We start from the raw sequence: 25,290 nt of genomic DNA on the forward strand, positions 1-25,290 counted from the left end.
TATGTACCCAGTGTGTGTTTGTAAAGTGAAATAAATTGTTGTTTCCAGAGTGGCCACATGCTCCATAGGTTGACCCTGATTTAGGTCTTCTTATTTCAGCTTGTTTAGAGAGCTAACTCAAATATGAGTGAGCTGACATCTGGCGTCATGGCTGTGTCTGAAAGATAATGCATAAAACTGACTGTTAACGAGGGTTAAATCTGGGGTGGGGGCTGCCAGGATTTTTATCTTTTCTGGTATTATTTGAGTTTTTATGGCAAATATATACTATTAGTAAATATAGTTTCTTTTCAATAGAGGATAATATATATTATACATGTATATATTTACTATATGTAATATATTATTATTATTTTTTATATATGTATAAAATTTCAGACCTAGGAAACCTCTCTGGAACCCCTCTCCCCGCACCCTCCCTCCAAGGTGGTCCTGGACTCGCCAGTGCCAGCCATGACCAGTTCAGGGTTTCATCTGCCTGGGCTTCAGCTTTTTCCAATTGAGAAGAAGGGCTTGGCCTCAATCCTTACCTTTTCTAACATTCTCTGACTTCTGTGCATGGTGGCTGGTAGTAAGAAAGATGATCTGGAGAACATAGTTGGCTGTCCAGTGCAGGTATCAAGGGATGCTAAGACAAGGTCACAGGTCAGAGTCAGCCATGTGCTGTTGGGAGGTGGGGGCTGAGAATTGCAGCTGCTCCAATGGGGGGGGTCTCGAGAGTGTTCAGGGGTAGTTCCCAGGGGAGCATGTACTCTACCCTTTATAGTAAGTCAGAGAATTGCTGATGCAAGAAGGAAGCAAATTGCCACTCAGACTGTGTAGTTTGTTTATTAATGAATGTATTCATCCCTTCTGCACACCCGTGGCAGATTAGGAGCAGCTACTCCACTTTCTAGCTATGTGGCCCACAAAGCTGAGAAGTTTGGACGGAGCAGTTTGAACGGGGCTGGCTTCCTGGCTGTCATTCTCGATACACTGCCCACTCTTTCCCCAGTCCCTTCCTCTGGCCTCGGCTGCTGTGTCTCTAGCTGCAGAAGGCTCTCTTAGGCCTCGTCTGAATCACTCCATCTGTAAATGGATTCCTCCCTTGGCTTCTGGAGCCACTTCAGAGCTTCCTTGGCTTCTTGGCTACCCTCCCTCCATCACCATGGTGCTCTGTGTCACTACACTGGCCCTTTCCACCCTCATTCTCTGTTCAGGAGGCCAGGTCGTTCTCAGAGCTCCATTTATGTTCTCGGTCCTTTCAGCTCCCAGCCCAACCAGCTCAGCTGCCCGGTGCATCCAGTAGAGTGCGTTCAAAGCCAATCTAGTGACCTCCGATTGCTCAGGCTCTTCTTGGTGGTGGCCCCTTTGTCTACCGAGCTGCTCTAGTCTGCACTCTGGGAGTGACCGCCTGACAATCCTTTATCAACACATCACCAAGACCTTCCAATTTTATCTCCTAGGGTCTTGGGTTTATTCATTTTCTCCCCATTATACCTTAGGAATTGCCATTCTTTCCCTCCTAGGTCTCTGCTAGTATTTCCTTGGCAATCTCTATGGGACATCTTGACCAGCCTTATCTAAAAAAGCATAAAATGCTAATTAGACTGGACAGCCTAATGACCTTCCGGATGTCCTTTCCGTTGGCCTTCCAGACGAAGCCGGGGCTGTGAGGGCCAAGGCAAGCCATGCGGCTGCAAGAGCCAAGCCCCTTGCATGAATTTCGTGCATCGGGCCTCTAGTTTACCTATAATTGGCTTTCTCTGCCAAGATACTTGCATTTGGATCTGGGCTAAAGGCTTCAGCTTCTCTGATGTCGCATTCAAGAACCTACTTGTTATCTACCGGCCAAGAATATTACAAAAGCTCTCGGTTTCTTTTTGGAGGGCTTTTGAGAACTCAAGACTTGTCTCATTTGTCCAGAAGAAAAACTGTAAAAATGCCTGTGGACCATTACTGGGACGCCCTGGGGGTTGGGGTCTCCAGGCACACCTTCTCCCATCACTTTGCCCGGATGGCTTGGAACCCCTCTCATATTCTCCTGAGAAGGCCCTTAAAGCAACCCTGGCTCACTTATTCCTGCCACGTGGACAGAAAATGTTCTTTATAGAAACCATAGAAACCATCCACAGTGACAGAACATATTGCTTACCTCATCAGGTTCTTCCTGTTCTTTTTGTCATTCTTTTAAAACTTAATGAGTTGGGATCCCTCTGTATAAGATACCATCCAAACCTGCTTGGCTTAACTTAGGGCCTCATGCCTTTTGATTAAATGACCTTACACAGATATCTCTGAGGGAAGGGTCATTTATGTTAAACATTTTCAGAACTTCAGGTGTCAGTTTACTTGGCAAATAATTTTTATCACAAAATAGCAAAACAAGTATAAAAATAATCCTGCAGACTATTATAAAATGTCTCTAGACAGTAGTCACCAGAGATTAGATTTTCTTGCACAAAGCTCTTGTTGATGTTTAAAAATCACATTGGTCTGGCCCTGGTCCCATAGGCAAGATGACACCCTGGTGAATACAGAGCGATTTGTGTTTATGAGGACTTAGCAGACTGGTGGGTAGTTTGCAGTAAGCTTGGCAGTGCTTGTTCATATTTATCCAAGAGATGCAGGGCCATCTGCCTATTTTACATTTGGTGGAGATGTGTGACCTTCTGATGGAGGAGAACTCCCAGGGAGGCTGTACACGTGATGATGGCTGGAAGGTGACTGTGGGGCATTTTCTGAGTCACTGTCCTCTGTTCTAGGTCAGCAGTGGGCAAGGGGGCAGGCAGGAAGGCTGCGTAGACTTGGGTCCCCTGGTCTTGAGCCTCACTGACCCTCCAGGCCTTAGGAGTGGACAGCAGCCCATGCGTCTGGGCAGCAGGCCCAGCTGTTCAGACATATTGTAGCAAGTCTTTTTTTTCTGGCCTAGCTGTGCCCAGCTTGCTGTGAGGAACCTGTAGGAGCAGTGTGGCTTTCTAGGGAGAAAATGAACTGACGATCCCCAAATGCAAAGCTTTATTACTCCTTCCCTCCCATCCTTTCCCCCCATCTTTCTTTCTGTGCCTTATGATATGACCCCTTGCTGCCTTCTCTTTCTTTTCTACTATGGCCCTGTCCTTACCTTGCCACCCGATATCCACCATAAGCCATGGACCCCCTTCAGTGTTCCTGTCCAAAACAGCCTCCTGTAGAAACTTGTCTGACACATTTACCAGACAGACTGCCCCCAGGGATCTCTCCTTAGCACACCTTGTGCACTTCCTCCCTGCCCTTGGCACTTGTCTCATTTTCTCCCCATTTTACAGACTGTCACCTAGCCTGGGAGTGGAGGCACCTGGCCTAGCACAACTCAGGGCTCATGATCTGGGGCAAGGCTTCCTGTCAGTCCTCAGGCTCCTTCCTGGGATGAGGATCTCAGGGAGGAGTCACTGTGGGTTGGTGTCCAATCATAAGAACCCTAGGCTCCTTCTTACCCTCTACCCAAACCAATGCCACTGGGCTGTGCTGGCCCCTACTAATCAACTCTCACTGGCCTAACTTCTGTCCCCCAATCTCAGGGACTTCCGTGCCACAGGAACACAGGCTGCCCAGGTGTCAGTCACTTGGCTCAGTATCTTAAACTGGTACCTGTAGGAGGACTCCTACTTGGGGCTATGTGCCCTCCTGCCCCAACCCTAGGACCTAGCGCAGAGCCAAGTACTGTGCCATCATGGGCTTCAGCAAAGATCACCCTCTGCTTCACCACATTTCCTGGGCATTGTGCCCATTGCAGATGAACCTGGAGCACAGAGGTGAGGTGGCTAGGCCCTGTGCGTGTGGGTGCGAGGGACCAACCCAGCACAGGACATGTCCAAGGTTCACCCACGGTTGCCTGAAAGACATCTGTCATCCTAACCTACTGTAAACGCTGCCAATCACGAGAGAAGCAGTTTTTCCACATCCCACTTAGGCCTGTAGGGTTTCAGGAAGGACAGGAAGGGAGGCGGTTGGCCTCTCTAACTTCAGACTTCCTGAAGGTGAACCCATCACTGGTGAAAGATTGGCCTTTTGGAAGGAAGAGTGACCTCGGCATCTGGTCCCCGAGCAGGCCCTGGTCGGGGGAGGGCCACTTCCCAGGAGGCTCTGCAGTGTGTGTGTGGGCAGGGAGCCGCTTCCTTGTCTAAACATCAATGTCCAGCTTTCTTCCTCCCTTTCATAAGCAGAGTTATGCCAAGAGCACTATCCAGAAAGGCCCCTGACCTCTCACGTTTATGGTGAGGCTTTGAAGTGTGTTTCTTGTTGGCCCTCGGGCCACACCTCTGTGGGGTGCCTCTCGCAGCATTTCCTCCTCCAGAGCCTGACATGCCCTAGGAGAGCCCACCAGCTTCCTCCAGGTTCTGCAGAGAGGCAGCAAAGACACTTTGCCTTCATCATGCCTCCCAACCCTGCGCCTTAGGGCATCTGCTGTCCTTTGTGTCAGCTGGAGGCAGGGTGACCTGCCTGTTGGGATATGGGAAGGGGTTCAGTTCCTAGGTCCCCATTTATTGCCTCGTTGTGCTTTCCTGAGAAGAAAAGCTCTTCCCTCACCTCTGGATTTTCATCTCCTTTGGCCTCATCACCTACACATGGCCATTTTAACTTCATTGGTGACAAGCATTAGAAGATTACTTTGAAATCTCAATTCTCCAGCAGACACGGCAACTTCGGGAGCTGCCTTTCCTTTGATTTATGCTGGCTACACTCAGACAGCAGCATTGCCACCACTCCCAGAGAGCACCCCGCAATTAGAGGGCTGGAGTGTGGTTTCTGCCCCGCCGAGGCTGGTGACAGATTGCCTGAGAAGACCCCCTGACAGAGCGCGGTGTGTTCATCTGCAGCATGGCCACTTGTGGCCCAATTGCTTCCAAGATTAAACTTTCCCGAGGGGTCTGTGCTGCTCTGCGAGTGGTCTGGCTGCCTGGCTTCAGATTACCGACAAATGTATTGAATTGGATCATGTTTAAAAATATATAGGTTTTGAAGTATTTAGGTTTGGTAAGAAAATGACATTTTTTATTCCAACCCGGGGCCTGTTGGTTTTGTCGGTGTTGTACGTGCATGTTTTAGAGTCTCTATTTTGAGCTGTTTGGAAAAGCAGCTGCCCTGACTGAGACACACGTGTCTTTAAACTTGTTTCCCGATGTTAGCACTAAAATAGAAATCAGACTCTGCAGCATCTCTTGCAGGCAACTTGTCAATGAAACCACTTCCAAATGTTTTTCCAGACCCACTGGGTTGACCCAGCTTCTTCCTCATCTCCCCTATGTGGGAGATAACATTTTTAGTCCTAAAGAGTTTTAAACAGTTTCAGACCTGGAAAGCAACATGTATTCTGTATGCATTGAAATTTTCAACTATCCTTGTATATTCAGTCACCCTGATCCTGCGTTAGACTCCTCCAGAAATAACCAGGTTGTGGGCACGTAAAGGCTGAAGCAGAGTGAGTAGCCTTGCCTTACCCGCACCCGATTTTCTCCTTCATACATTTATCTGCACTTGAGCAAACTGCCTATTTGGCTGGGTGTGTGCAGTTTCCCAATGCTGACAGAATGGCCGAGTGTTCCTCAGTCTTCAGGGGAAATTATTTTTAAACATTATTTACTTTTGACCCATGTCCTGCAGCCTTCACTTGGAGAATTCACAGGATAGCTCGGGGTCTTCTAAAAAGGAGGGAGCTGCTCCCCAATCAGACTCATGCTGGAGGGCCCTGAGGACGTTGGTCCTAGGTACTGCCAAGAGCTCCAGTGACCTCTCCCTCTTGAACAAAATCATGATTAATTTTGGTTTCTTGTCTTTTTACCGAAAAGTTCTTATCTATTTAGCTGTGAGTGGGGGGAAGGGTGGGGAGTAGAAATGCTTTCTCTCCCTTTAAGTTCTTTAATAAACACTTATAATAAACGAGTCCTATTTGCCAGGCCGTGTGCTGGGAACAGAAGCATCAGCAAACCACGTCCCTATCTATAGTGGACTCTTAGGGGGTCTCAGACCTGTAAATACTATTTTTTAGGTTTTGGGGACACTGGGCCAGCACTCGGTTCTCCCTGGGATGAGGAGGTGTTGGGTGGGCTTCGTGTAGTGATGATCTAGAGCAGCCTAGTATTCTAATACCTGCTTTCTTCTAAACTCTGTATGTGTCTTAGACATACTCCTGTTTTGCCTTTTTCATGCTATATTGCCATTATTTGATATTACTTCCATCTTAAGAGACCTGGACAATCTTCCTATCCATGTAGGGTCAGGGCACACAGCAGGCACTCAGTGAGTGTATACTAAGCAAAAGCTACTCCTTCCTCTGGAGAGAGTGATCACAGGTTCGCCTGAAGCCACAGCCCTTGCCCCTGCTCAGAAGCACCTACTTACTGGATGTACTGAAGTTTGAGGCATCACTATTCATTTTTCAGTTATGCCAATAGAAAAATATGATTAATTTACAAAAATTTGACTAAAAGGACGGTCAGAGATCTATTATATAAAATGAGGTAAAATTGTGTGTGGTTGCGACTTCTGCATGTCGCCTTGAGTTCTGCATCACCTAGAGTTAGGGGATGGAGATTTGGTTTGGTCCCTTCCCTCTTGTCCCAAAGTCCATGAGATTTGGGTTGGTTCTTTTGCTCCATGGCTCATTCCACCTCATGTTTTCTTGCAGGTTTCACCCCATTGGGGTTCTCAAGTCTCATCTGACTCTTACTAGCATGAGCAGGATTCCAGGATGCCTTGCTATTGGGCCACAGCCCTGGGGGACCTCAGCTCCCTCTTTGCTTGAAGTCTGCTAGGGTGTTTTGAGTGAGGCTCCCTATTGTCAAAGAACCTAAGTGTGTTTGCAGGCCTCCAGGGACATGGGCATGCTCTGTGCATTTGAGAACAGATCTGGGCCATCCTAGCCTCCTCCACCTGTAGCAACTTATTATTGAGAGTGTGTCCCTTGGGGAGGGTTCTTTCACTCCTTGGAAGGGAAATCTTAGCTGCTGCCACCTATTGAGGGACTCTGTAGAGAGGGTCTTTGATCCTTTAAGGGAGTGTCTCTGTCCCACCCCACCCCCACCAGACCCACCAACAGGGGCGGAGTCCCCAGCACAAAGGGCTGGCATGCATCTCCCTGCTGCTCCAGGCTCCAGTTCCTAGTGACTGGGAAGCTCAGTTATTTCTGAGATGCCCAGAAAGTGACCTGAGAGGGATGGACCACCAGCCTTTTATCTGCAAATAACAACCTGATGCCTTACTGAAAGTTGTTTGGGGTTGGAGGGAAGGGGCTTTCCTGCTGTGGACAGAGCTGGGCCCTTCCTGGAGTCAGAGGCCTGGGTTGCCAGGGTTTTTAAGTTCCAGAATCCTCATCCTCAGAGTGTCTGCCTCATATGCCATTAAATGATAGGGATAATGAGGTATTAGGGACCCCAGTTTTAGAATGACGCCAATGTGAAATATCACCCTTGTTACTGAATTACTTCATGCTTTGTTTAGGTAGTCTGAGTTTCCTAAAAAGTACGACTTAATCTTTGTCACCCGTCACATACATCTGAATGTGGAGTCGGAAAGATTTTCCACATGGCAGAGTGCAGACTGGGTGAGCTGTCTCCCGCGGGCCAGCAGCTTCTCCCCCAGGCTGATGGGTTTATTGAGATAGGAGCTGGGAGGTTAGCCTGACCTGGTAATGAAATTGGATCATGGGAGCACAAGTTAGACTGCTCAGGTCATCTGTTTGGCAGTTGAGCAAGTCCCCCACGCCTTCAGTATTCCTGTGGACTAGAAGAGAATGTCAGGATTCAACGCTTACGAGAAAAGAAAATAAATTTTGGTGATAAATCAACTCATAAATAATCACAAATGACAGCCTTTCACCCCCAAAGTGTTCTAAACTTTTAAAGTAGATTAATATCCTATATCTCATTTGATGTTGATAGCAACCTTTTCGCTTGAGTTATTCCCAGGTGGGGAAACTGAGGCTGGCAGGGGATGCCTGCGCTTCACAGGTGGAGAGTGCTGAGGCTGTGGTCCTGGCTCCTACTCTTGGCCTAATTTCCCACATGTGAAGCAGCACCCAGCCTTCTCACAGGTACACATACTTGTGACAGGGGAATTTGAGGAGAGTCAAAGAAGAAAAGAATGAGTTATTAGATCAAGGTGGCCCCAAACTTTCTCTTAAAGGGCCAGATACTTAACATTTTAAGCCTGGCCTGCCAAGAGACAAAAATCAATTATTGGGTAGGTACTTATCTACTCATTTTAAATGTAACCTTCTAAAAATATAAAACCATTCCTAACTCACAGGTCATAAAAAATACTGGCAGACACTGGATTGGTCAGCTGGCTGTAGTTTATGACCCCGGGGTAGATAGTCTATTGCTTGTCACAGTGGCATTCTGCAGATTCTGTTCGCCTTACACCCCTGCTTTGCCTCCTGCAGAAGGCTTCTGACCAGTTCATGTAGTTTCCCTGTTTCACGAGAATTTGGTCTTTGATAGAGTAAGGAAGGACCCATGGAAAACTCCTTTGGATGCATTAAAAATAATCTCCTTCTGCTGTTCCTCATTGACGTCATTGTTTTCTCCTCAGGAGCCTGGCTGCTCTGCTCGGTGCTGGGCCCCAAAGCCCCAGGTCCAGAGTCCCACACTTATAGAAAGAAGTGCTGTTTTGATCATTTTGCCAGCCTGTGCCATCCTTTCTGGTTCTTTGTTCTCTTCTAAGCTCAGTGCTGCCCTGGCCTGTGGAGCCAACTTTGTACCATTTAAAGCCTGTATCTGGGCTGTTGGCCTTTTCCCTTTTGAGGCAGTTTTCCTGCCATGTGGTTTCCAAAGTTCTGCCCCCATCGGTTCTGGGTCCATTTCCTCTCCTCTCTGCTCCATCTATTGTAGACCCTCAGCCCGCCTCTGACTGAGGTTGGGGACGCTCGAGGAGACAGTCAGCAGCACAGCCTATAGGAAGCACAGAGATCGTTCTGCGTTCTGGCAGGATCATGTCTCTTTTGGAACCTGCTCCCGGAGTTGCAGGTTGTGCAATTTCTATTAGGCCCTTTCTCTGATTTTTTTTTTTTCTTTCTCTTTGGGTCCCTAAAGAGAAAAGCAGTGAGGAATGGGTGGGCATATAGGTGAATTTAGTCAGTCAGTTTTTGGAGATGATAGAATATTAGCTTAGAAAGATAAGGCCTCAGGAGTTTAAGTTGGTTCTTAGCCGTGGAGCTCAGAAAGCAAGGTTTCCAGGTGGACCTGCAGCCTTTCAGCAAGAAAACCATCTGCATTTTGTCCCAGTCTTCTCTTCCTTTTAACCTGGGAATGAAGAGGAAACAGTGGGCAGGGGTTAACTGGCTTATAGGTAGATCTCGTTGGACCTGCTTTCGAGGCTCCAGTTGGTAGCCTGCTTTTTAATGACCAGGCCAGTTGTCTAGTTACTGTTTTGGGATGGAGATTGTTTGTTTGCATTTTGTCTAGTTACTGTTTAAACAAGGAAGCAGGATTAAAAATCTCTTGACTGCTAACCACACCACACTGTTCCTTTAAAGGAGAACCCCTGAGTGCCAGTACCATTAAAACCCAGGTAGAATGGATTTTTGAGAGGGTTTTTCTTCTGGGGAAAATAAGGTTTACAGTGAGTGAGTTTGAGTGTCCATCTTTAGGAAGTGATTTGATCTAGAACGAGATGCCTGTGGCAGGAGTGAAAATTGCTCAATGCATCAGATCAAGCATCATTGCAGCTACCATGACAAGAAAGCATGTATGTTGGAGGCACAAGAGCAACGAGAAGTGGCCCCAGCCCTGCCAGTGTAAACTAGGCTGCAGTGGAAAACCTTTGCTTTTCCAGATTTCCATGTAGAAAGTGTTTCTTATTGATCTCGTTGTTGTCAACATCCTCAGGGCAGTGGCTCTCAGGTGGCTGCGCTCTTTCCCTCTGCTGCTGGCCTCTACGCACGAGCCTTCGCTGCCCCCTCAGTCTGAAATGTTTTAAGTCAAGTTGGTGTTAACCTCTGTCTCTCTCACGTTACACTACTCACCAAGGCCTTTGGCATTTTCATAGGTCTTAGCCTGTTGTCCCTTTCACTACTTTTACAAAGCAGTACCTGAAACTTTTCTGTCCCGTGTCCACTTTCTGACTCCAGATACGTGGATGTTCCTCGAGGACTCTGTGCATAGGACCCTCCACACCGCCCACCCCTGGTCCCAAACTCCCAGTCCCAGCGCCTCATTTCTCCAATTCATGATTGCCTTTCGGAAAGTTGTGCTAGTTCCTAGTATTTTCAGAAGCAGGTTTCTCGTGGTCATCATTACTCCAGGTCTGATCCCACCTTCTGCTCCTCATACCTGTTTGGAAGGCCACTGGCCCCATCATGCTGGCTTGAACCTCCACATTGACTTCATCTCTGCCATCTCTTCTGTCTTCACATCACCGCCCTTGCCACATCCTGCTTGTCTTGGTTCTGGAGAACACCATGTTCCTTCTCCTTCTCCATTGCCGTTGCCCCAATTCTGGATTTATCACCTTTTCCTAGAATTTATTTCCCAATCAGTGGCCTCGTCCCTATGCTTTCTCCCCTCTGGCTCATCACTACTCTCAAGTGAACCTTCATAAAGCAAGCCCTGATCTGATTCTGTATTACATTGCCACGGGCAGTGGCTCTCCTTACCGCTTAGGCCAGTGGTTGGCAAACTGCGGCTCACGAGCCACATGCGGCTCTTTGGCCCCTTGAGTGTGGCTCTTCCACAAAATATCCCAGCCAGGGTGAGTCTATTTTGAAGAAGTGGTGTTAGAAGAAGTTTAAGTGTAAAAAATTTGGCTCTCAAAAGAAATTTTAATCGTTGTACTGTTGATATTTGGCTCTGTTGACTAATGAGTTTGCCAGCCACTGTCTTAGGCTGTGTTTGTGTCTTCCAAGTGGCCCAGATGGCCCTTGAGGGCCTGGCTCAGCTGGCTTTGTCTCCCACACACCTCACCCCATGTTGGTTTTCTTTGACTATACCTTTGGCTCACTTCTTTCTTTCCTTTGGTTATGCCATTACCTTTTCCTAAAAAGTATCCTCTCTACTCAACCTCGCATGCCCCTTCCTCCTCACGTGCTTCTTTGATCCAACAAGAAAGGCCTCTCTCACTTGAGCATCCATCATATCTTACCTGTGCCTTTCATCCCACCCTGTGTCATTTGCATGCACATCTGTGCAAGGTTTTTGTTAATCCTTACCAGAGGATGTTTTTTTCCATTGATTTTTAAGAGGGGGTAAGAGGAGAGAAAGAGAGGAGAGATTGATGTGAGAGAGATGCATTGATTGGTTGTCTCCCACATGCACTACGACCAGGACTGGGAATTGAACCTGCAACCCAGGGATGTGCCCCTGACCAGGAATTGAACCCATAACCCTCTGGTCCCTGGGATGATGCTTTAACCATTGAGTGCACTGGCCAGGGCTCTGTGCAAGGTTTGAAGTGAATGAGCAGGCTCTACACACACACTTTTGTGGTTGGAGTGACCATCTCAGTCACCATTTGCCAGGAGCCTGAATGCCAATTCTCACTCTGTCCTGCTCTGTTGTGAACGTGCATGTCTGGGTCAAGGTCCTTTCCCTTATCTTGAGTAGGATAAGACATGTGTAGGAACATAACAATATCAAATTGCACATTTAAGGTGAACAAAAAAGTGTTTTCAAGCACAGAGACACAGGTTCAGTTATGTGAAACCATGACTTTGAGTGATTTCAAGGCAGGCCCTTTATCAGGGTTTTTCTATTTATTTATTTTATTATTTTTTTTTTTTGGTGAACACAGGTTCGTATGTAGCACATCAGACATGTACTGGGTTCTTGATCACTCACCACAGTTCAGGCTTGTCAGAAGTGAGCTCAGGGTTCCAGATGACCTGGGAAGGAAGCAGGCACAGGGAATCCTTGACCACACGTGCTCTGTCAGGTCTCTGTGAGTCACATGATTGTAGCATCTGAAGACTTGGCCCACCACCTGTGGCAGTTTAGATGAGATATAGCTTAGGAGGCAGTGTAGTGTGGTAGCTTTGTTGTGAATGGGCCTCTGAGTTTGCATCTTGGCCAAATAATCTTAGATGAAACATTGCCTCGCCCAAGCCCCAGATTTTCTATTTACACAGTTAAGGACACTCACCTGAGGGGCTGTTCTGACATACACAGGAGATACCATAGTATAGCACCTGCCATGATGCAGGCCGCATGAATGATGCCCTTACAATTCCTCTTGGGATGGGGCCAGGTGTCACCCATCACCCTTAAGTACCTGCTACGGAAGGCCTGTGGGGGCAGAAGAGCAGCCCAGTACTGAGAAAGCTGAGGAAATGGCTCAGTCCAGACCGGGAAACGAACCTCTGTCCACAAGTGAAGCAATTGAAGTGTTAGGGCCCAGGACAGACCTTGAACCCTGCCCTTTGCCCTTCTCCCTCCACCCCTTCTCTCTGCTTCTCTACACCAGGAGAGGGGTAGTTTGGCCTTAGCCAGCCTTCTTGAACTTCTTTATCTCTAATATGTGTTTCTGTAAATTTAAAGTTTCTCAGTTGGGTAAAAGCTTTGGAATTACTAAGATTCCTTTTGTATTGCACAATGTTCTTGCCATTTAAAAGATTAGCAGGCATAATTTCAGTGAGCCTTCATGAATGGCATGCTTCACTGAGCTTAATCTCTTTGCTGCATGTTATAACACATAAAGAGCATCTCTAGCACACGTGGGGAGCTTGATGAAAGGTCACCCTCTGACCTCTCAGAACAGTGGACTTCTTAAGAAAAAAACATAATGACCAGCTTCCCTTGTTGTCAGTGACAGATTCCCTGATATAAAAATGCCAGGTGCCCGCAGCTTGGGCATAGGAAGTCATACCCACGTCATTTGGGAGACGAGGGGCAAGGCACTGAGTTTAGGATAACAGTGGAGGAAACCAGTGACATTAATGGACCTTCCCTGGCTGCAAACTAGCAGGCCGAGCTCACCCTTGAAAAAGTCTGTTTGGGAAAAGCCCTCTCTGTCAAGACATGAACTGAGTTTGCAGCCTGAGGGACAGGGGAGAGAAGAGCTTGAAAGGGCTTATTGAGAGCTGCTGCTGCTGCTGGACATTGAGAGCCTGGAGCGAACAGGGCCCAGGAAGAAATAACAGCTCTGCTGTCCATCAGGTTAGATACCTGAATGCCTACCTGTAACAAAGGAGCACTTTGCAGACTGCTTGGTAAAAGGCAGAGAGCTTTAGGGGTGCCGAGTAGTGCGAATATAGATGGATATAATGTCATCGTCACTGTCACAGCTATAGTAAGGACCTACTGTGTTCCTTCATTCCACAATACTTACTGGATGCTTACTGTGTGCCAGGCACTCTTACAAGGCTAATAACATCATTCCTAACAAGAGCAGGGAAAACGGAGGTTCAGAAAGGTGAGCGTTTAAGAAAGCAGCCTAATTTACACAGAACTGGGATTTCAATTCAGGTCAATTTGAATTTTTTATAAGAATGACTTTGCAGGTGTGCTTACATGAGAAAGGGAGATTTACAGCAACTGACCCATACACAGCATTTTTTGAATCAAATCTATATCCAGGTAATATGTGTGTGTTGGGTGTCAGTTATAAGGCCCCACAGGGTAGCGTGTAGTCTGGAAGCAGAGGAAGGACACCAGTAGAGATGGAGCTGTTTCTTGTCCTGTGTCTGTGTGTCTGTCTGCCTATGTGCATGCACATTCACATGAAAAAAGTGTCTGGAAGAGTCTCGGGTGAAGTGCTGATGGAGATCAGAGGGAGTCTTGTGTGCAGACCACCGACTTACTGACTGTACCAAGCAATGCCAGTCAGAGGCTTCCCATTTACATTGCCCAGCTCAAAGCATGCATTCTAATTTAATTTATTGAACTTTATTTCTATAGCCCCTCAACAGAATATTTTGTTTGGAAGAAGCCTCTCTGGATATATTGTTTTATAGTATATCCATGCTGCCATCTATTTTCAAAGCTTTCCTACCAAGTAGTGGGAATCAGATAAGAGCCTCATGTTACAAAGAATCATAAGAGGGCGATGTGTCAGAGCATGGCCCAGCCCGGGACTTGACACGCAGGGGACATGTGGAGAAGGCGTATTAGATTCCGCAGTTCTCTGACAGGCAGAAGCCACTCATTCCCCTGAACCCTTTCCCTGACCACCAGGAAGTGCCTTTGTGGAGTGGTGTGCCATCCTCCTAGGCTGGCGATGGTATTTGGGAGACGGTCTCTTCTGCCTTTGTGGACTCCCTCTGAGTAAGTTGTGATCACCTTGTGGAGTTGGTACCCAACCAGGGCAGGGGACTAAGTTTGCTCCCTTATTCAAGGAGAGATGTTTTTATAGTTTTACCTAGACCCTTGAATTTAAAATACACACTTTGTTGCAGATAATTTTGGACTACAGAAAGGACTCTTTTAAAGAGTATTCCAAAATAATTTCATCAATGAAGTTGTAAGTATAGGTTGCCGTGTTGTTGATATCACATTATTTGTTTTTATAAATGGAGCTTCCAGTGGTCCCAGTCCCAGGGCATACGAACATTTCCAGCAGATGGAAGTGATTACATGTCATAGGCCACTGTGCACATCTGCAGGGGAATCCTTGCAGCCTCGGGGTGGACAGCTGGGTGTGTGAACCCCGGGCTCTAGAGCCAGTCTTCCCCACCCCCACCCCCTTATCTGTTGTGGGCCTTCGGCATCTTTTAAAGGTTATACCTGCAGACTTTGCACTTCCCACAAGGGAAATGTGAAAGTAAAAGGAGAAGACAGACTGATAACTGTACTTTACCCTGCAGCCTCTTTGGCTGACTCTCTGACGGTGTTGTCTGGGGTCACGAAGAGGCCAGCTCCTGGCTGCCGTCAGCAGCATGCAGACCCCGCTGCCTGGGAGGATGGCCTAGCTCATGCCGTTCCTCTGGCAGCTACAGCAACCTCACTGGCCCTCCGCAGCCTTCCCTGCACTGGTGCCTTGTTTTCTCTCCATTTTTTTTCACTCAAAGCCCCACTAACTCTACATTACGCCAACCCCAACCAGAGCCATCTCTGAAACAAAGCACTCTGTCCCCCTCCCTATGTGTCCTGCTCTCACTCTGTTCTCAGGCGTGGGGCAGGCCTGGGGCCATTCATCCTCACATCTTCTAAGCTTGACTTTTAGTACGTAGTTCCTGAGTGAGTGAGTGAATGAATGAATGAATGAATGAATGTAGTAAGCATTCTCCAGAGAATTCTTAAACTGTCTTGCCAGTCATGATCTTTCCCTGCATTCAGCTTTAAGAAGCCTGAAATCTTTTAGGTATTTATCTCTTTAAAGAATATATGTTTAAAAATTAGCACCAACACTATTTTGTTTTGTTTTGTTTTTGAGCTGATGTCCTATATGTGTGATAAGAAACATAATTCCTTGGCCAGCTTGGCTCAGTGGTTGAGTGTTGACCTATGAACCAGGAGGTCATGGTTCAATTCCCAATTGGGCCACATGCCCGGGTTGCGGGCTCAGTCCCTGGTGTAGGGTAGCCAATCGATGGTTCTCTCTCATCATTGATGTTTCTGTCTCTCTCTCCCTCTCCCTTCCTCTCTGAAATCATTAAAAAATATATTTTTAAAAAAGAAAGAAACATGATTCCTTTTGGGCAAGGAAACTTGCTTAGGTTAAACTGTTGTTGCTCAGTAAGCTATAGGTAGAACCTAAATAAATAGATACTCTGACCTTCCTCAAATATTTACCAATGTCAAACATGCTGTCCTCATACAAAAAGAAAGCCAAAACACTCCCGCCTGGGGTTATGAATGCCAGCACTGTTGTTGGGTGTACTCTCTATGTGGCTGAGTCATAGGTTACAAGACATTTTTAAGAAAAGCAATAAGGTAAGAAAAACAATAAAGCTCAAGTTAAGATGATTGGAGATAAATAGATCTATATTTTCCAAATAAGGTAAGAAAAGAAAAGTCTGTGCAAATGCCGCGACATTTATGGACTTCTCTGTGATTCATTTAGCAAGACCAGCAGCTCAGGCCAAGAGATATAGAATTTGTTAAACTGTATCTCTTTCCTGAATTATTTCACTACAAAGAAGCCATGCTGTGTATTCAAAAGAAAATTCCAGGACTGTGCAAAAGTTGGTGTTTGGTAAACGGCCTGAGAAAGATTATTAGAGGAATTCCAAGAGTATTTTAAAGCCATTTGTTTACCAAAAACACAGAATAATTCTCCCAGCATTAGCCGTTTTCTACAGACCCACGTTCACATATCCAGTGTGCTAAGTAGTTTCTATGCTAGTTACTCTCCCTGCTTCCCCAGAAACCGAGAGAGAGAGAGAGAGAGAGAGAGAGAGAGAGAGAGAGAGAGAGAGAGAGGGAGGGAGGTCTGTGCTTTTTTAATTGAGTTGCTCACATATACTGTTGTCGATTTAGTCTGTTAGGGAGTTACATGTAATTCGTTGTATCATAATTCAAGGTTCCATTTCCAGGGACAGGGTTAAAAATGAACACCCAGCCCTCTGCTTCCCTAAGTCCAGTGTTTGCAAGCTGTGATGGGCTTTTGCCATCCACGTCTGGGCACTCACGGGCAGCAGGCTCGGAAAAGACCCGTGTCGATGGACTTCACAGTGGGTTGCTGTTATAAGTGCCGTTAGAAGTTTCTTATGGCATCTCAGAGGGACACTCAGGACATGCTTCACGCCCACCACACGCCACCTTTCCCTGTCTAGGATTTCCCATGAAATGTGCTAATTTTGAAATGGCATGCATACTTTGAACTGCAAAGTTGGGTATACTCATCAATACTAAGGCTTCTTTGCAGACACACTCCTTGAGCTATGCAGACTAACAAGAGTAAAAAGTCAGTGAATGAAGCATCTTTTGGATCTGGAGGCCAAAGCATAACCAGCATGATGAGTAACTCACTTTTTCTCCCCACACTTGTGGGGTATCCTGAACCTCATCCTTGACCTCGAGAATCTCCTGGGTGAGACCGGATGAAGCTAAGGAAGTGGTTCCTAGTGCCCTGAGATGGACTTCCTTTGGTGCAGTGGGTTGGGTGCCCTTCCCAGAAGCCTGCTAGTCTGCTGTCTGGGATGCTAAAGTGGACGAGGACCAGGAAGCCTTTCTTTGGCCTGGAAACTTTTGTTTCTTCTGAATTGCTAGGTTGAGGTAATCCACAGGGAAGCCTCTGAGTGTCTTTAAACAAAATCTGATTCCAAAGGTTTAGATTCCCTAATAGCCCAGTGAGTCACATGTTTCTTAGACTTGGTTTCCAACCATTTGATATACATAATTCTATTTAGGGATTAAGAAATTAATATGAAAGGTTTACCTTTCATATTCCCATGGTTCTTTAGTATTTTCCAAAAGAGAAAATGTGTGTAAAAATTCTAAGATCCATGTTGGATCCCATGTAGAGTCTTCTGGTTGCTCAGGGGTCACCAGGTCCTTTGTTCTACCAGTAAAGTTAGGGCCCTGCCAATAAGGACCAGCCTCTGTTTCCATTTGTGCGTTTGATGAATGAGTGTCTAAGAAAGCACTTTTACAGCGTGCTCTGCGTCTACAAGTAGATTTTCCCATCGATTATTAATTATTCCTCTCAGCATCTCTGCAAGCGAGTAAATATTAATAAACAACATGTGCTGATTCTTTAGCTAAGCTGAAGGTATGTCTTTTCCACACTGCTTAATTTTAAGTAAGCTAGTTACACACAAATGATAAATAAACTTGAGGTAAGGCCTCCGGGTGGGGAAACAAAGAAAACTGAGACCAAGACTGGGAAGGAACATGTTTGAGATCTGATTTTAATCTTCTCTATCTCCTTGGCAAAGTCTTTCCTTGTTTTGTGATTTGCCTGCCGAGCCCAACATCTCCTGTGGGATCTGTGTGTGGGCTGTCTTTGCCCCTTTGGCGGAGGTTTGGGATGATATTTTAAGTCTCCCCAACATTGTCTGAGATCTGTGACTTTGTCCTCTGGTTATACAAAGTATGAATGCTTGTTATAGAAATTTGCATATAGCATAAAGAAGATCTAGACAGAAATGTTAGCATGTTGTCTTAGATCTTTAATATTTTTTTCATAAATAAACAGTAAAGATTATGCTATATATACTGTGTGCTGGCATGGTCCCCCCTTTAATATTTTATAAAAATGAAAAAATAGAAAACAAATGATTGCCTAGTAGGTTTCCTGCTAACACTTATTGTACGTATAAAATAATTTTTCTTTGGAGAAATAAGTAAAGTTTAGCTATGCATTGTAAGTACAGTACTTACTTTCTTTGTGGGCCGAACACAGACTGAAGTAATGCCTCCCGCTTAGATGGCCTTGGGGACGTCACCATGTCTGGAAATTGTGTCACCGAAAAGCTGCAGGAGGGCCACCCAGTTGTTCTGTAAACCTTAAGAAGTCATCTTGCTTTTTAAAATTATCACTTGATCCCCATCCTCAGTTTTCAAAAGAATGTTCTCGATGTTCAAAGGATACTTTGAGACATTTACTTAAAGACAGAGAAATGAAAAATAAGTCATAATTCCATTCATCTACCATTAACACTCTTGCCATTCTTGTCCAAACACATATGTATGTTTATTCATTTTTACAATGTGGGGGTCATACTCTCAACCCGTTTTGTAGTTTGTGGCTTTTCTCTCTTCCTCCCCTTTAACCTGTTCTCGTACACCAGATGTGGGGTCAGGTGCCTCTTCCTCAGGGGAGCCCTCCTTGCTGCCCCGGGCCAGGTCTGCTTCATAAGTGCTCTCCCAGCACCACATGTTTTCTCTTCAAGGCTCTAACCACATGGAATGTTCTTCTGTGAGTGGTGACTTGACTAATATCTCTCACCCCACTAAACGGAGAGCCTGTAACAGTGCCTGGGGGTCTGTAATAGCTACCCAACTAGTACTTGTTGAATAAATGGCAAACATGTGCATTATTCCATGGTATTAGCTACCCTTTTGGAAATAAATCTTACTGAGTACCTAATACGCCATTGTATTGCTTTACTAAATTTATTTAATTCAGTAAACAGTTATCCCCTACTGTTGATATCTATATTATTTCTCATTTTTCTCTCTGATAAATACAGTGTTATTATGTGTAAATTTCTGCCTACATCTCTTGTCATCCTTATGGGTAAACTCTTAGAAATAGAAGCTACACTGGAGGACTAATCTGCAGTCTAATTTGAAATAGACTATTTGTCTGAATGTTAAGAGGGCCTAAGGTCTGGAGAGAATTGCACAGGTGGGTGGTGAAGTATAGTCACACTCCCTTGTTCCTTTCGGAAAGTCCCAGGGTAAAAAGGCAGCATGTGCCTCACCTAGCACATGAATTCCCTTTGCAGCAGTTCCCATAAAGGGTCCGCTTGCTGATGAGTCTGGGAATAGCAAATACTCACTCATTCAGTTCACAAGTACTCACTGAATGTCTGCCATGGACCGAGCACCATCAGTGGTCCCGGAAAGGCCCCTCAGTAGCCTACCAGGAGTCCTATGTAAGCCCCTGAGGGCAGGGGACCGAGGCTAGCTCATTCACTGCATTTAGTAAATATGCAAATGATTATGTAATAAATTATGTGTATACTATGTCGTTCCTTTGACAAACTCAAAACCTGTGGATGTGTAGAAAGAAATCATAGCAGTATTTTCAAAGTTCTGAAATAAAACTAAAGGTTTAGACCACATATGTCAAACACAAGGCCCGCGGGCCAAATCCAACCCGCCAGGCCTTGCAATGTGGCCCGCACCGCGCTGTCATCACTGCACTCTGCTGTCAGTTTATGACATTGTTAGTTTATGACTGTTCAGTAAACCATTCAGCCCGCGATTTAGGCTGGATTTTAGATTTTGGCCCCTTCTCTGATTGAGTTCGACACCCCTAGATAAGGATTTATTCAGAAAGTGACCTAGAAGAATATTTTGAAATGAGACCTAGAGGCAAGTCAGATGGATTTAGAAAATTAGTCCAAAGAAGCCCTGGTGCCCACCAAGCAGGGATGATGCCAGCCCAAGCTGTGAGAGCCCTCAGCCCCCAGTCTCCTTGAGGCTCTGAGGGAGGGATCTACCCCACAGGAAGCTGCTAGCGATCCCAGCTGCTTCCGGGATACTGGCAGGTCATCAGTGGACCAACTAACAGCCTTGACGTCCTGACAACAATTGGGTGCCTTTCTCTGCTCCAAGACCAGAAACCTTTAGCGCTGCCGTTTCTCTAACATTTTGGTTTCTTAAAAATTAAGACTCCAGAGAGATTTTGTGTCTGTGTGTGTCTGTCAGTACTGACAGAAATTAAAACAGACTTTTTAAAGCGTAAGAATACCCAGGCACATAATGGTATCGTCACATGTCACATGGCACCTGAAAAATGTCACTGTACATCTGTGAGAGAATGAGAGCAGAAAAAACAAATAAGCAAAACCAGTTTTGACCTTGTGGACCCCTGGAAGGATCTGAGGGAGCCAGGAGTCTCACTGCCGGGAACGCCCCGCCCGGGTCCTGCACATGCTCCCCTTTGCTCCCACCTTCGAGCTGCACAAACCCAGGCCTTCCCATTACACAGTTTTATTAGGCACAGTGCTCAGGCACATCCATCAGTATTAGAGACGTTCTGCCAAGAAACAGAACATGTCTTAAATGGAGCAAAGAAATTTAAATGGGAAGAAATTATAGCATGAGTGAGTTTATCCCTTTCAAGATAATCTTATTTAATAACTAAAAAACTCACAAAGATGTGCATTTTATCCAGCTACAAAGGCAGCATGGCAGGTTATATATTGTGGTAATTATATGTTTGGGGTTTCATTCCTTCTTTAAACTAGATTTCTATTATTTCAGAAAATCAACCGTTGTAGAAAAAGACTATTCATTTGTTTCATTGCTGGGTGGCCCATACATTGTAAAAATAGGTCAAGAACAGTAATCTAAATTGACTGCTGATAAATAATTAAAGCTAATGGAATTTTCTCAAATCTGTGAACTAAAGTCTTCTGAGAAATTGCCAGGACATACTTACTGTCTGCTGTTGTATATAGGAAGATGTTTTTTATTTAACGCTTCGGTTTAAGGTTTCTCTTTCCTGTCACAAAGACTGGAAGGTGTATGTGCTTATCTATAAAAGTGGCCAAAAGTGTGGCGCTCCGTTGATAGCTGTATGTTTCGTCCTCAGATGAGATGGGAAGCAGAGGGTTCAGGCCCCTGGAACAAAGAGAAACTTCGCTTTTCACTCAACTGTATTTTTAAGTGGAGCTCTGTACTCGGTGTATCATATATAATGTTTCCTGTGACTTGTTTTTAAAAACTCCTCACCTGGTCTGTGCTCTTGTGTACATGGTACGGGAGAATTCTAGCTCTCCTAAATGACACCCGGGGAAATAAGAACAAAGAACAATCTTTCTTTTATAGATAATTATGATTATCACATTGGTGCCACTAGGACCTACTCCACTTGACAAATAGGCTTATTTTTAGAAGAGATGGCTTATCAGTAAGAAAACAAATTGTTATATTGCATACAGTCAATAGACTAGCTTTAGATACTGTGCACTGTGTAGGTTTATTTATTTTTTATTAATAAGGAAAACTCAGCCATCATCGGGATATTTTAGAATTCTAAAGACCTTAGAAAAATCACTAACTAGATGCTTTTGAATAATTTGTCTTCAGTATTTTGTCTTTAAGTTGTAGAAAAGAGATCATTTTCTCATTTCAGTTTGATTAAATATCTTGGTTGGAAAAAATCACTAATTTACTACTACTTTTTAGAAAAGTTGTCATTTTTTAAACTGCACTACTTATAACTAATCAAATGTTGTATTTATTATGTTTAAATAAATTTATAAATGATGTTTCTGAAACTAAAATTGTTTGTATTTTTCTTTAAGAAAATACTCTCTGTAGCCCTAGCCAGTGTAGCTCAGTGGATAGAGTGTCTGCCTATAGACTAAAGGATCCCGGGTTCGATTCTGGTCAAGGGCATGTACCTCAGTTGCAAGCTCCTTCCCAGCCTGGGCCCTGGTCAGGGCATAGTCAGGAGGCAACCGGTTGATGTGTTTGTGACTTGTTTTTAAAAACTCCATAGCTGGTCTGTGCTCTTGTGTACACAATAAAGGAGGATTGCAGCTCTCTTAAATGACATCCAGCCTGACAATGCTCTACCCATAGGGCCACACCAGCCAGGGTTGTAGTTTGTGTTTTTAAAGATCTTTACAATTCTTTATTTGGGGCAGCTCAGATAGGAGGGTAGAGGTGGTGGATATTTTCAGTGGCTCTTAAAATCCCATGCCTTTCTTTTCTAGAACTTTGTTCCAATACAAATGCAGAATTCGAATCTTGAGAGAAGAATCTTGGTATTAGAGACACTAACAAGAACTTAGAACAGCTAACAGATTCTGTGTCTAGAGTGAGAGCGGGACACGAGACTTGGAGTAGCCCAAGGAGCAAGGAGCCCAGGCAGGAGGGTTTTGCCTAGGATGTCACAGGAATGGGTCGGGTGGTGGTTGGTCCAGAGAGAAGATGGGGGGAGAGGAAGGTGCATGGAGAGATGAGAGGGTTCTCAGACACTTAAGAGGGGCCCGAGGGAGAGCTGCACTCCACCCGCCAGGCATAGTCAGGGAGCAGGCCTGGGCCCGGGAGAGAGGAGGTTCAGCCATTCTCCGCCCCCAGGCAGATCCAGGTCATTGCTTTGTCAATCTCCCACTCAGGAAAAGAGATTGAGAGTGGAATCACTTTCAATCTGCTCCCACTTTTTTTTCTCTCCCACTTTTTTAAAGTAAAATATTCATCCATGAAGAATAACATTACTTGCGCCTGCGTCAGGATAGCTTTCCTCCAAACACCCGCATTTGCTGGTAGCGCTGGCAGCACAGTGTTTGAAAACTCCTCATCTGAGATGAGCTGCCTTCTAGGTCAGGCCTGGAGAAGGCAAGCCATGTGACCAGGACACCACAGTGATGTCTCCTACCTTGTGCCGGCGATCGGACCAGATGACCTTTAGATTTCCAGGTTAACTTGATGAAGATTACAGTTAACTAGTTGGTAGGCCGTGATTTAAGAGAGAGAGTCCCTCACCCCAGTCTCATAATTCTTTCTTCGCCTGTTCTGTGTGACCCATCAGCTGAAGGCTTTGTGTATCTCAGTGAAATACAGTGTCTCAAAAACATTTTATATTTCAAACTCACACGAGATAGGTTGAGCACAATGAAGCCCTGTGTTCCATCATCCATCTGTAACAAACATCAACCCATCGACACACTTATTTTGTCCTTATTCTTACCTATTACCCGTCCACATTAAGTTATTTTGAAGCAAAAATCATATTTAATCCATAAATATTTTAGTACATGCCTCTAAAAGATAAATCCCCTTTTTAAAATCTACTGTCACTACAGCTTAAAAATAAAAACAACCTTGGTCCTATTTTATCTTTATGGTGTGCCATTATCAATTATAATACATACAGCTTTACACATATTACCGTCTTCAGTATGAATCTTAAAATCAGTGATATCACAGCTTGTTTTTCAAATGTAGTATAAGATAATGGCACATCTCACATTTGACAATATCAAATTTAATGAAAATGCTGTGTTACAAAATGGTTTTCTTTGAACATATACCTAAAACATTTTCAAGTTACCATTTTCTTACTTTGAAGCCTGAGTAATGAGAGGACAACCAGAGGTTAGGAAGTTCATTTGGATGGGTGTGTAGCACAGAACCTCTTTGTCTGTAAACATTTCCTAGGGTTTTCAGTGCAAGCCAGTCTTTTGTCTTTGCCTGGCCCCTATCAAGGGTTAAACTCCATCCGAACCCTTTCACTATCAGACACAATGAAGAAAATGTGAATTAAGACAAGGGGAGGGTTGAGAGGACCTGGGCTGAGGCAGTTCTAAAATAGAAACTGAAGGGTGAATACCAAGGGGCTGGGTCCCTAAGGTTCCTGTGACCACACTAGGGGTGTTGGCAGCCCTGTGTGAGTCACCGAGTGCACCCCTCCACTGCCCCAACCCTGCCCCTTTTTTGAAAAGGCCATGTTGTCCTCAAAGAAGACAGAGCGGGAGGCACCACCAACAGCTGCAGCCAGACAGCTGTGTGTCTTAACTGTTGGTGTCATCGCATAGAAGCGCATGTGAGCTACAGTAAAGCAAAAGGAAAATTGTAAAACAGCCTGAAAAATCAGGATTACAAAATATTTCAAAAATGGAGATCATTTTATAACTTCAGAGATGCATTTATAATTCATAGCCTCCTTTTGTTTTCTAATATTTTTAAAAAAATTTATTTCAGAGAGGAAGGGAAAAGGAGAGAGAGAGAGAGAGAGAGAGAGAGAGAGAGAGAGAGAGAGAGAGAGAGAGAGAGAAGCATCAATGATGAGAGAGAATTATTGATCGGCTGCCTCCTGCACACCCCCAAATTGCAACCTGGGCATGTGCCCTTCATTGAAGTTAAACCGGGGACCCTTCAGTCTGCAGGCTGATGCCCTATCCACTGAGCCAAACAGCCAGGGCCGTCGCCTCCTTTTGTTTACGGGTAATGCCAGGGTTGTTTCCAACATCTGTTTGTCTTCCAAACCTAAACAGCCGTGCCCTGGGTGCCACTCTGACCTAGACACCATGACACAGCTCTGCATCCATGGTACGAGATTCTGTGATGCCTAGCCCTGGCGTGCGTGCGTGCGTGCATGCGTGCGTGTGTGCGTGCGTGGAGTGGGAGAGGTATCATGGGGTGCTGTGAGTACCAAGCCTTCCAGAGGCCACCCAAGTGCCCCAAACGCCTAAGATTCATACCCTGTGTATCCAGGGGATATTTTGGAACGTTTTCTGCTTATACTTCACAGGTGCAGCTGAGCATTACATGATGATTTTGTATTTTTCTGTTTTGCCTCCTCTTCCACCCCCAGTTATTTGTATATTTGTTCATTTTAGAGAGGAATAACGGGGGGGGGGGGGGGTGATAGACATCAATTGGTTGTTTCTCTTATTTATACATTTGTTGGTTGCTTCTTGTTTGTATCCTGACTGGAGATCAAACCCACAACCTTGGTGTAAAGGGTAATGACCTAACCAACAGAGGTACCTGGCCAGGGCGAACTGTTTTGCTTTTAAATCAGAATGGTTTTCTCCCAAAACCATCATTACATAGAAAATTCCTCACCAGTATTTTTCTGCTCAGTTTTCTGATCTGTAAAGTGAGTTGTGAATCAGTGGTTTGGAGAATAATGAAAATTCATTTCACATAGAAGCATCTCTGTAAACATTGCTTGTTATTTGCATTACATGCAAGGGGGAGGAGGTTGAAATGCACTATTGTGGCTTTACCAACAGACCTTGATATTAATCATCTCAAAGACATCGCTTCT

The 25,290-nt window shown here is 45.2% G+C and overlaps 1 protein-coding gene across 17 annotated transcripts in view; it reads left to right on the forward strand.

Annotated features, from left to right (window-relative positions):
* The window catches only part of CUX1 (cut like homeobox 1), a 351,459-nt gene that overhangs the window by 135,292 nt on the left and 190,877 nt on the right, over nucleotides 1-25,290 (forward strand). The gene's annotated exons all lie outside the window — the stretch shown is intronic.

The sequence above is a fragment of the Pipistrellus hanaki genome (genome assembly GCF_964339955.1).
Source record: "Pipistrellus hanaki genome assembly, chromosome: 4".
In the NCBI taxonomy this organism is placed as follows: domain Eukaryota; kingdom Metazoa; phylum Chordata; class Mammalia; order Chiroptera; family Vespertilionidae; genus Pipistrellus; species Pipistrellus hanaki.